The following is a 13,484-nucleotide window of genomic DNA, read 5'->3' as shown; positions in this document are numbered from 1 at the left end:
TACAGGACATATCTATGAGAATATGAAATTGACTCCCTTTGTAGAGGGTTAGAAATCTTGATTCTCATTTGATTTTTAGAGTAGGCTTTTTAATTCGATAATGCATGTACAAGGCAACAGTCTGCGGCCAGGGGGCAAAAGCCCACAGTTACTGTGGCAAAAGCCCATTTAATCAATTCTAATTAAGTATATGTTGATTCTCATTTGATTTTTAGAATAGGGTTTTTAATTCAGTAATGCATGTATGGGCAACTGTCTCTGGCCAGGGGGCAAAAGCCTTCAGGTAGCTTGGCAATAGCCCATCTAAGCAACTCTAATCACTGCTTAGGTATGGGATTGTATACTTTAATGATTTTAGAGCTAACAGGTGGTTGTCATACTGATCCTGTTAAGAGATTTTAAGAATTACTGAAGGGAAAAATGTGAAAAAAATGTTTGCTAAGGGCAAGCTGTCTGTTGGTGGAAACTTTAGAGACAATTATACTTAGATTTAATCATAAAAATGTAACTTTTGCTTAAACCATTTGAGGAGAGGTTATATTTTAGATAATGATCACAGTTTGACCAATTTAGCTTTTCACAAATTGTACTTTGCAATGTCACATTGTTAATTTTACTGAGGTCACTAGTTTCCATTGTCTAAGCTATACTTAGCCATAGATAACTTTTGTCACACTGCGTGTGTCTTTGTATCCTTTTGAAATGATTGAATCGACTGATTTTTCTTGTGAAACTTCCTTGTCTTTACACTAAAAAACAGAAGCTAACTTTGAATCAGGGCTGTATCCAGTTTCTCTTTCTAACAGAGGAGTTGCTGAGGTGCAGTCCCTTCGGGCCTCTCATTGCATTCATGGTGCTTTGAGTAATCCTTTATTTATTTATTTATTTTGTCTCCATTACACAGTGAGAAGTGTAACATCCCTTAACACTCTCCTTTTATTCCTCACAGTCTTCTTTTTATGCCGGTGGGGTAGGTGTTTCTCAATTTAAAGAACCCTGGGCTGCATGCAACATCCTCCCTACATTGAAGGTCTCTTAAATGCTGCAAACTACTACTTGAACTATTAAGGTCTGCCAAACTCAAAGCTTTTCTCTGGATGCTGACCCAAGATCAGCCCTGAGCAAGCACGTAAGCCCTAGCATAATGGCCAAGCAAGAATTGTGTCCACTTCCCCTTGGGTTTGGTTAAACTGTCTGTGGAGACTGGCTGGAGGATTACAAACTTCCAGGACCAGAAAGAATAAGTTGGGAATGTGTAACTGGACTCACAGGAATGTGGGCTATGGAGCCACCCCTTCTCTAGGCTAAAGAGATCTTGTAACAGCCTATGGGCTTGGAGTGTCTCGTCAGTGTTACAAGTACAGTCAAAACTCCAGCCGGTGTCCCTATACTATTATTAATACAGTGTTTAAGAATAAACTGTACATGCTTAATGCAAGAATTTGAAATGTTTAAGAGAACTTGGCCTATTTCAGTAACAGTTTAGCCTTGTGATTCTAATTTAAAATGAATAATTGACTGATTAATTTAGACATATTTCTGACTTGCAATCCTACTAAATTTATGTAGAGAATTGGATTATTTAAGAGAATGCATGATTCAATTAGTGCAATTTTTGCTTTCACACCATATTTACAAATTTCATTTATTTTATGTAGAATGATGTTAAGTACTGAGTTTAACCATTTAAAATTGCCAATATTCAATTGGTTTTTATCTGTTTGTTTACCTACAAAAAGGCAATTTCATATGGATCAATCTAACACCTGAGAGGGTTTGTTGAGCCAGACTATTGAATTCCTTAAAAAAATTAATGTGTAAAATTTTAAATGTGACTTAAAATGTTGAAACAAGTTTAGCTAAATTTGTAAATGGAATCCTAAAAGTAATTATTAAAATTTTCTGCCTTTATACATGTAAAGTGAACTTTAAAAGCTTCAAGAAGAATTAGGATTTTAACATATAACTTTAATAAATGGAATATTTTTTTAAACACAGTCAATTCTAGATCATCTTTTTGATGCACAAAGTCCAATCTCAAGGACACCATAAAATTCTTAAGATGTATTGTACAAGAACTACCAGCAGCCCTGTCATCCAGATGCAATACCTGGGTCAAAAACTCTTCTTTGGCTTTCTTCCCTCATGCAATCAGTGGTCAAGTCCTAGGCTTTTGTCTTTGAACAGTAGAAGAAAAGTTACCTAACTGACCCACCCACTCCCAACTGTGTCTGTCACCCTTTCCCTCAATGTTAAACTGTTGTACAGTAGTGAAATCAGGCTACAGGGGCTTAGAGGTATAGCCGTGTCCTTGCAACAGGTTTCTCCCCAACACCACAAGAAAGTTACCAAGTCAGTCATTCTAGAGGAGCATGATTCTTTCTCTCTCTGGGTCTTTTGGGGCCTAGTTGCATACCTGCATGTTTCTTTTCTTAGTAGATGTAGACCAGGGGTCACCGGTTAGAGCTCTCAGGCCACATCTGGCCCGTGACATGTTTTTGTATAGCCCATGAACAGAAAATGATCTTCACATTTTTCAATGGTTGAAAAAAAATCAAAAGAAGAATATTTTGCAACACATGAAAACTGTATAAAATTCTAATCTAAGCATCTGTAAATAAAGTTTTATTGTAACACAGCCAACATTGGACAGTACCATCTATGGCTGCTTTTGAGTAGTTGCTATAGAGGCAATTGTGGCACTCGTCACTTTGCACTGCTCTTGGTATACAACAAACTGCAGGGCTGTCATTATAACTCAACAATGTTTCAACTGCCATGTGCATTGCCATACCACAGTACTTTCTTAGTTACCAGTGCATGCCCACCATGGATATAGAATGTTGTATTTTTAAGGAAGAGTGGAGTATAGATTATTTTATCTCATTAGATGATAAAGCATTGTGTTTGTTAGGCAATGACAGTATGCTGCACTAAAAGAATAAAATACACATCAGCATCACCAGACCTAAGCACTCATCATAATAGTCCCAACTCACAGAAAAGCAATTGTAGAGGGTTTGAAATCTTGATTCCTATTTGATTATTAGATACGGTTTTTAGGTAATGCATGCATGGGACAAGGGTCCTTGGATAGGAGGCAAGAGCCTACAGTTAGGGGGGCAAAAGCCCACCAAATCAATTCTAATCAAGTATATGTTGATTTTCAGTTGATTTTTAGTATAGGGTTTTTAGGTAATGCATGTATGGGACAAAAGTCCTCGGATAGGAGGCAAGAGCCTACAGTTAGGGTTGCAAGAGCCGACCAAATTAATTCTACTCAATGTTTAGGTAAGGGATTATATACACTGATTGTTAATATAATGTGTTCATTGCAAAATTTTGTGAAAAGGAAACACACAGTAAAAAGCCTTTGATGTGAACAAGAGAACTGAAACAGAACAAAATTGTTCTATGGGCAATAACCTTTAATACAACAAAGCTTAAATGTTGGGAAAACATGTGAGTTAAGATCTGCAAGCGTGTTTTGCTAGATTAGTTAGTGCACGGGTGTTTTTCCACATTATGCTTTAAGCTGTTTCTGTGAGTTTCTCAAGAAGTCAGGCACTTTAATGATTATCTTATTATTCCTTTTGCATGTCACCTAGCTTAGATTTATGATTCTTTTGTTGGTATATTGTTTAAACTATTTTGAACCATGCGTGCTTGGATGAAGATTGTTACATAGGCAGTTTCTGTATGCTCTTACTATGATTGATTAACCATCTGTTCTTTTCCTGTAATCTCCTTGTCTTTTCAATAAAAATTGAAGCAAAAACCGAACCAGGGCTGCTATACAGTTCCTCCTTCTCACAGAAGAGCTGCTGAGGTACAGTCACTTTGGGCTCTCATTGCATTCATGTTGCTTTCAGTAATCCTTTTTCATCTCTGTTACACAGTGAGGGGTGCAACAAGCAATGATCAGCAAAATGAGAATATCTAAAACATTCTATATCATCACAGCAGAATTTTCTTACAAAAATAAAAAATTAAAATTTGGCTGCAACCAAAGTAAGTTTTCTTTTCTTTCTTTTTTTTTTAAGTTTTTTTAAATTTCACTTTATTTTTTTAGTTTGTCAATATACAATGTGGTTGATTATTGTGGCCCATTACCAAAACCTCCCTCCCTCCTCCATCTCCCCACTCCCTCCCAACAATGTCCTTTCTGTTTGCTTGTCGTATCAACTTCAAGGAATTGTAATTGTTGTGTCTTCTTCCCTCCCCCACTCCTGGTTTTCTTATTTCTTTATTTTTAGCTCCCACCAATAAGTGAGAACATGTGGTATTTCTCTTTCTGTGCCTGACTTGTTTCACTTAATATAATTCTCTCAAGGTCCATCCAGGTTGTTGCAAATGGCAGTATTTCATTCTTTTTTATAGCAGAGTAGTATAGTATTCCATTGTGTAGATATACCACATTTTCCATATCCACTCATCTGATGATGGACATTTGGGCTGGTTCCAACTCTTGGCTATTGTAAAGAGTGCTGCAGTGAACATTGGGGAACAGGCATACCTTCGACTTGATGATTTCCATTCCTCTGGGTATATTCCCAGCAGTGAGATAGCTGGGTCATATGGTAGATCTATCTGCAATTGTTTAAGGAACCTCCATACCATTTTCCATAGAGGCTGCACCATTTTGCAGTCCCACCAACAATGTATGAGAGTTCCTTTTTCTCCGCAACCTTGCCAGCATTTATCGTTCACAGTCTTTTGGATATTAGCCATCCTAACTGGGGTGAGATGGTATCTCAGTGTGGTTTTGATTTGCATTTCCCGGATGCTGAGTGATGTTGAGCATTTTTTCACATGTCTGTTGGCCATTCGTATATCTTCCTTTGAGAAATACCTATTTAGGTCGTTTGCCCATTTTTTAATTGGGTTGCTTGTTTTTTTCTTGTACAGTTGTTTGAGTTCCTTGTATATTGTGGATATTAATCCTTTGTCAGATGTAAATTTTGCAAATATTTTCTCCCACTCTGTTGGTTGTCTTTTAACTCTGTAAATTGTTTCTTTTGCTGTGCAGAAGCTTTTTAGTTTGATATAATCCCGTTTCTTTATTTTTCCTTTGGTTGCCCATGCTTTCGGGGTCGTATTCATGAAGTCTGTGCCCAGTCCTACTTCCTAAAGTGTTTCTCCTATGTTTTCTTTAAGAAGTTTTATTGTTTCAGGGTGTATATTTAATTCTTTAATCCATTTTGAGTTGATTTTAGTATACGGTGAGAGGAATGGGTCTAGTTTCATTCTCCTGCATATGGATATCCAGTTACCCCAGCACAATTTGGTGAAGAGGCAGTCTCTTCCCCAGTGTATAGGTTTGGTGCCTTTGTCAAAGATCAGATGGTTGTAGGTGTGTGGGTTGATTTCTGGATTCTCTATTCTACTCCATTGATCAGTGTGTCTGTTTTTATGCCAGTACCATGCTGTTATGGTTATTGTAGCTTTGTAGTATAGTTTAAAGTCAGGTAGTGTTATGCCTCCAGCTTTATTTTTTTTGCTCAGCATGCTTTGGCTATGCATGGTCTTTTGTTATTCCTTTTAAATGTTTGGATAGTGTTTTCCATTTCTGAGAAAAATGTCATTGGAATTTTGATAGGGATTGCATTGGATTTGTATATCACCTTGGGTTGTATGCACATTTTCACAATGTTGATTCTTCTAATCCAAGAGCATGGGATATCTTTCCATCTTCTTGTATCCTCTCTAATTTCTCTCCGCAGTGATTTGTAGTTCTCATTATAGAAATTTTTCACATACTTGATTAAATCAATTCCTAAGTATTTTATTTTTTTGGTGTCTATTGTAAATGGGCAAGCTTTCTTGATTTCTCTTTCTGCATGTTCACTATTGGAGAATAGAAATGCTACTGATTTTTGTGTGTTGATTTTGTATCCTGCTACTGTGCTGAAATCATTTATCAACTCCAAGAGATTTTTTGTAGAGGCTTTAGGCTGTTCGATATATAAGATCATGTCATCTGCAAAGAGGGACAGTTTGACTTCATCTTTTCCAATCCGGATGCCCTTTATTTCCTTCTCTTCTCTGATTGCTCTGGCTAGTACTTCCAACACTATGTTGAATAGGAGTGGTGAGAGTGGGCATCCTTGTCTAGTTCCTGTTCTTAAAGGAAAATCTTTCAGCTTTTCTCCATTCAGGATGATAGTGGCAGTGCGTTTATCATATATGGCTTTAATTATGTTGAGATACTTTCCATCTATACTTCACTTATAGAGGGTCTTTGTCATGAATAAATGTTGAGTGTTATCAAATGCTTTTTCAGCATCTATAGAGATGACCATATGGTCCTTGTGTTTGATTTTATTAATATGGTGTATCACATTTATTGACTTGCATATGTTGAACCAACCTTGAATCCCTGGGTGAATCCCACTTGATCGTGGTGAATAATTTTACGTACTTATTGCTGTATTTTGTTAGCTAGTATTTTATTGAGGACTTTTGCATCTATATTCATCAAGGATATTGGCCTGTAGTTTTCTTTTTTAGATATATCTTTACCTGGTTTTGGTATCAGGATGATGTTTGCTTCATAGAATGAGTTTGGGAGATTTGCATCTGTTTCAATCTTTTGGAATAGTTTGTAAAGAATCGGTGTCAATTCCTCTTTGAATTCTGCTGTGAATCCATCTGGTCCTGGGGTTTTCTTTGTTGGGAGCTTTCTGATAACAGCTGCAATCTCCTTTATTGCCTTCTGATAACAGCTGCAATCTCCTTTATTGTTATTGGTCTGTTCAGATTTTCTACATCTTCTTGACTCCGTTTTGGTTGCTTGTGTGGATCCAGAAATTTATCCATTTCCTCCACATTTTCAAATTTGTTAGCATATAGTTGTTTATAGTAGTCTCAAATGATTCCTTGTATTTCAGGTGTATCAGTTGTAATATCACCTTTTTCATTTCTAATTTTTGTTATTTGAATCTTCTCTCTTCTTTTTTTAGTCATACTAATGGTTTGTCAATTTTATTTATCTTTTCAAAAAGCGAACTTTTTGATTCATTGATCTTTTGTATTGTTTTTTGGTTTTCAATTTCATTAAGTTCTGCTCTGATCTTAATGATTTCTTTCCATCTGCTTACTTTGGGTTTGGATTGTTCTTGTTTTTCTAGTTCTTTAAGGTGAAGTGTTAGGTTGTTCACTTGCCATCTTTCCATTCTTCTGAAGTAAGCATTTAATGCAATAAATTTCCCCCTTAGTACTGCTTTTGCAGTATCCCACAGGTTTTGTTATGATGTATCACTATTTTCATTAATTTCAATAAATTTATTGATTTTCTGCTTGATTTCTTCTTGGACCCATATGGCATTAAATAGAAAGCTGTTTACTTTCCATGTGTTTGTATAGTTTCCAGAATTTTGTTTGTTATTGATTTCTAATTTTAATCCATTGTAGTCTGAAAAAATACATGGGATAATTCCAATTTTTTTGAATTTGTCGAGACTTGATTTGTGACCTAACATGTGATCTATCCTGGAGAATGATCCATGTGCTGATGAGAAGAATGAATATTCTGAGGTTGTTGGGTGGAATGTTCTGTAGATATCTGCCAAGTCCAATTGGTCTAGTGTGTTGTTTAGATTTTGTGTTTCTCTGCTGATTCTTTGCCTAGATGATCAGCCCAATATTGACAGTGGGGTGTTCAGGTCCCCTGCTATTATGGTATTAGTGCCTATTTCCTTCTTTAGGTCTAATAGAGCTTGCTTTATAAATCTGGCTGCTCCAACATTGGGTGTGTATATATTTATGATTTTTATGTCTTCTTGAATGATCAATCCTTCTATCATTACATTGTGTCCCTCATTGTCTCTTTTTATGGTTTTTAGTTTAAAGTCTATTTTTTCAGGTATAAAAATAGCTACTCCAGCTCGTTTTTCTTTTCTGTTTGCATGGTAAATCTTTTTCCATCCTTTCACTCTTATTATATGTGAGTCTTTATGGGTGAGGTGGGTCTCTTGAAGGCAGCATATAGTTGGGTCCTCCTTTTTAATCCAGTCAGCCAGTCTGTGCCTTTTGATTGGGGAATTTAAGCCTTTTACATTGAGTTGTTGTTGAAAAGTGTTGATTTAATCCTAGCAGTTTATTGATTTTTGTTTGAATGTCTTTGGTGTCTTTCTGATTTACTGTTTGTTTTCTGTATTTGTTGGTTCCTTGGGTTGTAGATAAACTTTTTTTGTTTTGTTTTCTCTTCATTGATGCCATTTTTACTTTACTACTGGGTTTTGATTTTCCTTGGGTTTTTACGGCAGTGGTAGTTATTTTTCAGGAACCAAACCCAGTACTCCCTTGAGAATTTCTTGTAAGGGTGGTCATGTGGTGGTGAACTCCCGCAGTTTTTGTTTGTCTGAGAAATATCCTATTTGCCCTTCGTTTTGGAAGGATAGCTTTGCGGGGTAGAGTATTCTTGGCTGGCAATCTCTGTCTTTTATTATTTTGAATATATCATCCCATTCCTTTCTGGCTTTTAGGGTTTGTGATGAAAAGTCTGATGTTAGTCTGATTGGGGCTCCCTTATAGGTGATTTGACGCTTCTCTCTTGCAGCTTTTAAGATTCTCTCTTTGTCTTTGAGTTTTGCCAATTTGACTATAACATGTCTTGGAGAAGACCTTTTTGGGTTGAATACGTTTGGGGATCTTTGAGCTTCTTGAATCTGAAGATCTGTGTCTTTTCCAATAACTGGAAAGTTTTCTGCCACTATTTTGTTGAATATGTTTTCAATGCAATCTCCTTTTTTATCCCTTTCTGGAATACCCATGACTTGGATATTTGACCACTTACGGTTGTCTGATATCTCTCTTAGATTTTCTTCAATGCTTTTAATTCTCTTTTCTTTTTACTTTTTCTTTTCTTTTTTTTTTTTTTTTGTCTGATTGTGTTATTTCAAACAGCCCATTTTCAAGGTCAGAAGTTCTCTCTTCTGCTTTCGCAAGCCTGCTGGTTAAACTCTCTGTTGTGCTTTTTATTTTGTTGAATGAATTTTTCAGCTTGGCAAGCTCTGCTACATTCTTTTTCAGGGCATTGATTTCCTTGTACATTTCTTCTTTCAGGTCCTGTATACTTTTCCTCATTTTATCATGTTGTCTCGCTGAGTTTTTTTGTATCTCATTCAGTTTCCTTAGAATTATCACACGAAATTCCTTGTCAGACATTTCAAGGGCTTCTGTTCTATAGGATCTAGAGCTTGAGAGTTATTACCCTTTGGTGGTGTGCTTTCTTGATTTTTCATATTTCTGGTATCTTTCCTTTGATGTTTAGTCATTGTGGCCGGGGGTGTCACAGTCTACTGGTTTGACACGATTGCCTGGCTAGGATGTTGCTGGGCTTGCCAATTTGGTATGGCTACTTCAGTGTCTGTTCAGGTGGCCACTACTGCCTTGTGTGCGTGGTTGTCTCGGGTCTTGGGCCTCTCCAGGGAGCCACCTCTCTGGTCAGCATGCACTCAGCTGGGCTGCTGGGTCACACACCAGCACCACAGGGCATGTGGTCTCTGCAGAGCTTCTGCCTCCACTGCTGGACGTCTCCCTGCTCTGTGCGCACTCAGCTGCTGGCCCAAAGTAAGTTTTCTAATGCCTCATTTGCTAAACAGAAGAACTGAGAGAGAGAGAACACCATACAGGCCTTATTATAGTAACTCTTGTTGTTTAAGTCTCCTCACGTAATTCAGTCACATTACCACAGTTAACTATTCTTTGTCCAATCCAGTATATTGATAGCTGATTCAAATTACTTTACCCAAAATTTGGTTCACAGCCCTCATAAGATTACTTACTGGGGCAAATGAAAAATCTGAAAGTTTAGCCTTGTCCCATTGAGATAGGAAGTGCTCAGTTTCCCTGGGTTTGGGTTACAGGACAAGCCACTGGTTACAAGCCCATTCCAAGATCTCAGGCCCCTGCTCTAGGCACTCCCCTAGAAGAAAGTTACTGTTGCTAGTTAGACCTATTTTCCACACCAACAGGAGGAAATTGAGATTTCAGGGGCTCAGCTGAAAAGTCCGGGGTCTGGGCCTGCTCAGTAGAGACGGGTTATATAACCCTGGTAGCTGAATGACCTTCCACTAGGGGTGCTAAAGAGCACAGAACGTTCTTGAATATGTCTGGTGCATGTGATGAGATTTAACCAATGAACATGCTCCAAAAAGGAGACCAACTGAGCATGTGCCAGACTGTGTTACATAACTGAGAACCACACCCTTAGTTGGATATTCATTAGATAGTGAAACTATAAAATCCCAGCATGTGCCAGACTATGTTACATACCTGAGAACCACCACCTTAGTTGAATATTCATTAGATAGTGAAACTATAAAAGCAGAATCCCGGCAGAAGATGGGATGGTTGCTTACTTTCCTGGGGCCAACCCATACTGTGCCAGCTGAGGTGTGTATGCTTTTTCTTTGTATCAGACTTACTTTTTGCAGGTGGCTGCTCACTCCCTTAAGCCAGCCTGCACTCAGCACTGAACTTTAAGTATGTATTTCTTACGTTTGTATTAAACTTGGTGTAGGCCCTGCTCAGTCTCTGGAGCTATGCTGCACTCTCTCGGTGAAGTCTGTATCTCTTTTCTTTTTTTTTTTTTGCAGGTGGCTGTTACAGGGATCCAAACCTGTGACCTTGGGGTTATAATGCCACATTCTAACCAACTGAGCTAACCAGCCATCCCTGTATCTCTTATTCATTATATTAAACCTGTTCTCACTTTCTACTGTGACACTGCTGTTGAATTTTTTCCTGTGGCAGAGTCAAGAACCTGGTAGGAGGACAGGGTGGGTTGAGGCCGACTATTGGTCCCCCCGGATCCCTCCTCCAGCATCACATTTTCTTATTTGGATCCAACTGTCTCCTATAAACCAGTGAGTTTGTATTACTGTGTTTTACTGTTTCGTGATTAAAATTCTAAAAAGAAAGCTATAAGATCTTTGTTTATGTGTGTATGTGTGTTTTCATGTATGTTCAATGCTGTGTTCACATGATAAAATTTGGTATAGTCAACCAAAATTCCTTTAAAAATTCTGTTCAGATTGACGTAAAGTGAGTGCTCTTAAAAAATTGCTAAAATCTATAGTAATTAACCCTAATGCCTTTAAATTCACATGACTTAAGTAAATCTTTAATAAATAATCTGGCTTTAAATTTGTTGGTAAAATAAAAATGGAGATGTTTTCCGACCTGTCAACATACGTTTTTGCCTGGGTTTACTGGTCACACAGGATTATATTTGTCTCTGCTAGATGTCTTAAAATCATAAAACTGTAAATTCAGGATAAAACAGAATGATCTAGTTTTGTTTTGTTTTTTTGGTGGCTGGTCAGTTCAGGGATCTGAACCATTAACTCTGGTATTATCAACACCACACTCCAACAAAATGAGTAGCTGGCCAGCCCAGAATGATCTAGTTAAATATTATTGGCATAATAAAGACAGCTGTATCTTCTGAGTTATCAAAAACAAACAAATGAACGCACGTATATTTAACTCTAAGGTTCTTATTTAGGTGAACACTGATATTCACAGTCTATAAAAATGGTAAACAAGGAAAAACTTGAAATGATGACTAGCTTTGTCTAATATCTCAGCTTTCATAAGTAGTCTAGGTGTAATTGTTAGAAATAAATAAATTAGGTAAATGTAAATGGAATAAATGTTTATAAATAAAAACAAGATGAAAAGGAACCAGTGGGTAGGAGAGAGAGATATTTTTAAAAGGTATAGGTATAAAAATATATTTTTGTGTGTAGTAAATTTTTGTCCTAGACTATGATAACAGAAAACATCTGCTGTGACCAGGCCAGCTTAATCATAGTGCCTTAGGAGATCTAGGATAAATCGGTAGTCACATCCACATGTCCTGAAAAACATTATCATGAGACCATTTTTATTTAGAAGCAGATGTGATAACACCAGAAAGCCATAAAATAACCCAGAAAGTTTCTTTAACCCTTTCCCTAGATACCTACATGTAGAATGTAACCTAATAACTATCCCAAATCTATATGTCATGTACGACCAATAAAAAAAGTGATGTAATGATAAAGGGGTGCATGCTATTCTTATCTCTCTCTCTCGTTTGATTCTTCCTCTTCTTCTGATTAAAAATGCTAAGCTCTGCTGGTTCTTTTGTTGCACATTTCTCAGGGTGACCTGACCTATGCATTTCCCTGGTTGCAATTGTCATAATGGCTCAATAAATCCTATGCTTTATATGTTCAGCCTCAGTTTTTTTAGGTCAACCAGTAAAATGACTGGCTATTTATTTATTTATTTACTTAAAAGATGACTGGTAAGGGGATCTTAACCCTTGACTTGGTGTTGTCAGCACCAAGCTCTCCCAAGTGAGCTAACCAGTCATCCCTATATAGGGATCCGAACTCGTGCCCTTGGTGTTATCAGCACCGCACTCTCTCCAGTGAGCCACGGGCTGGCCCTATGACTGGCTATTTTAAAAGGGGGAAGTATAGAACAACAACAACAAAAGTCTAAGGCTGTCACAGGAAGTCTAAATAAGTCACGAGAATAATTTGTAAAGATAAATTTATGAAAGAAATTTGTGTGACATAAGTTGGCTATAATTACTTATGTCTTTCTAAGGATTGAACTTTAATATAAATACACTAATAAAAATTTTGTCCTCTGTGTTTAAACAACAAGGTTTCTTAAAATGTTGATCTGCTCTTAATAAAAATTACAAGAAGTTTTGTTTTAATTCTGAAATATGTTTCCAACCGTCTTTCAAATTACGGCTTTCTCCTGTTTTACAGTTGCCACCTAATTTCAAGTTACAAATGCTGTCTTCTTCATTTAAAATGGTAATATTATTTCGCAGTGTAGGGTTTTCCTCTTAAAGGTTCTCAGATTCATATTCCAGAAGTTCAACTTTTGCTCTTCTTGCTGCACATGATTTACAGGTTATACATCAATGTCTTCAGTTCTTTCTTCCCCTGAGAAGGTCTAGGGTAACTCTGTCTTTCAACTTTTTCATCAGCTCCTGTAATATTTTCCCCCTTTGGTTCTAACTCTCCTGTTATGGCCTGACACTGACAATGTTTTCCATAAGGCCTAGGAGAACAATGTTTCCTCCAGTATAACTTGATTCTGTACTCCTGACTTTTCTTGATGTGTCTAAATTGTTCCATGGAACCAAGAAATTTCTCATGCTCTTACTTTCTCTGAAAGCCATGCATTTCCTTGCTCAAGGTACTGGTTTTCTCATTTACAATATTCTTTTATAAATGGTATACGCCTTGGACCCACACTCTTCCAATGTCTAATTACATTCAAGTACCTTTTCCATCAGGTTTGACTTCCAGGTTATCTAAACAGGCTTCCTATCAAGAGAAGTGATCACACCACTGTGTTTTATTAAGATAGTTCCTTATGCTTTCTGTTGTGCTTATTAGGGTTTTAATTTCTTAAGAAAACTGAGCTTTAAAAGGAATAAGGTTTTTACATTCATGTAACTTTCTATA

This window comes from Cynocephalus volans, chromosome 4 (assembly GCF_027409185.1).
Source record: "Cynocephalus volans isolate mCynVol1 chromosome 4, mCynVol1.pri, whole genome shotgun sequence".
Taxonomy (NCBI): Eukaryota; Metazoa; Chordata; class Mammalia; order Dermoptera; family Cynocephalidae; genus Cynocephalus; species Cynocephalus volans.
The sequence above is the reverse complement of the archived record's forward strand: the minus strand, read 5'-3'. Positions refer to the sequence as shown.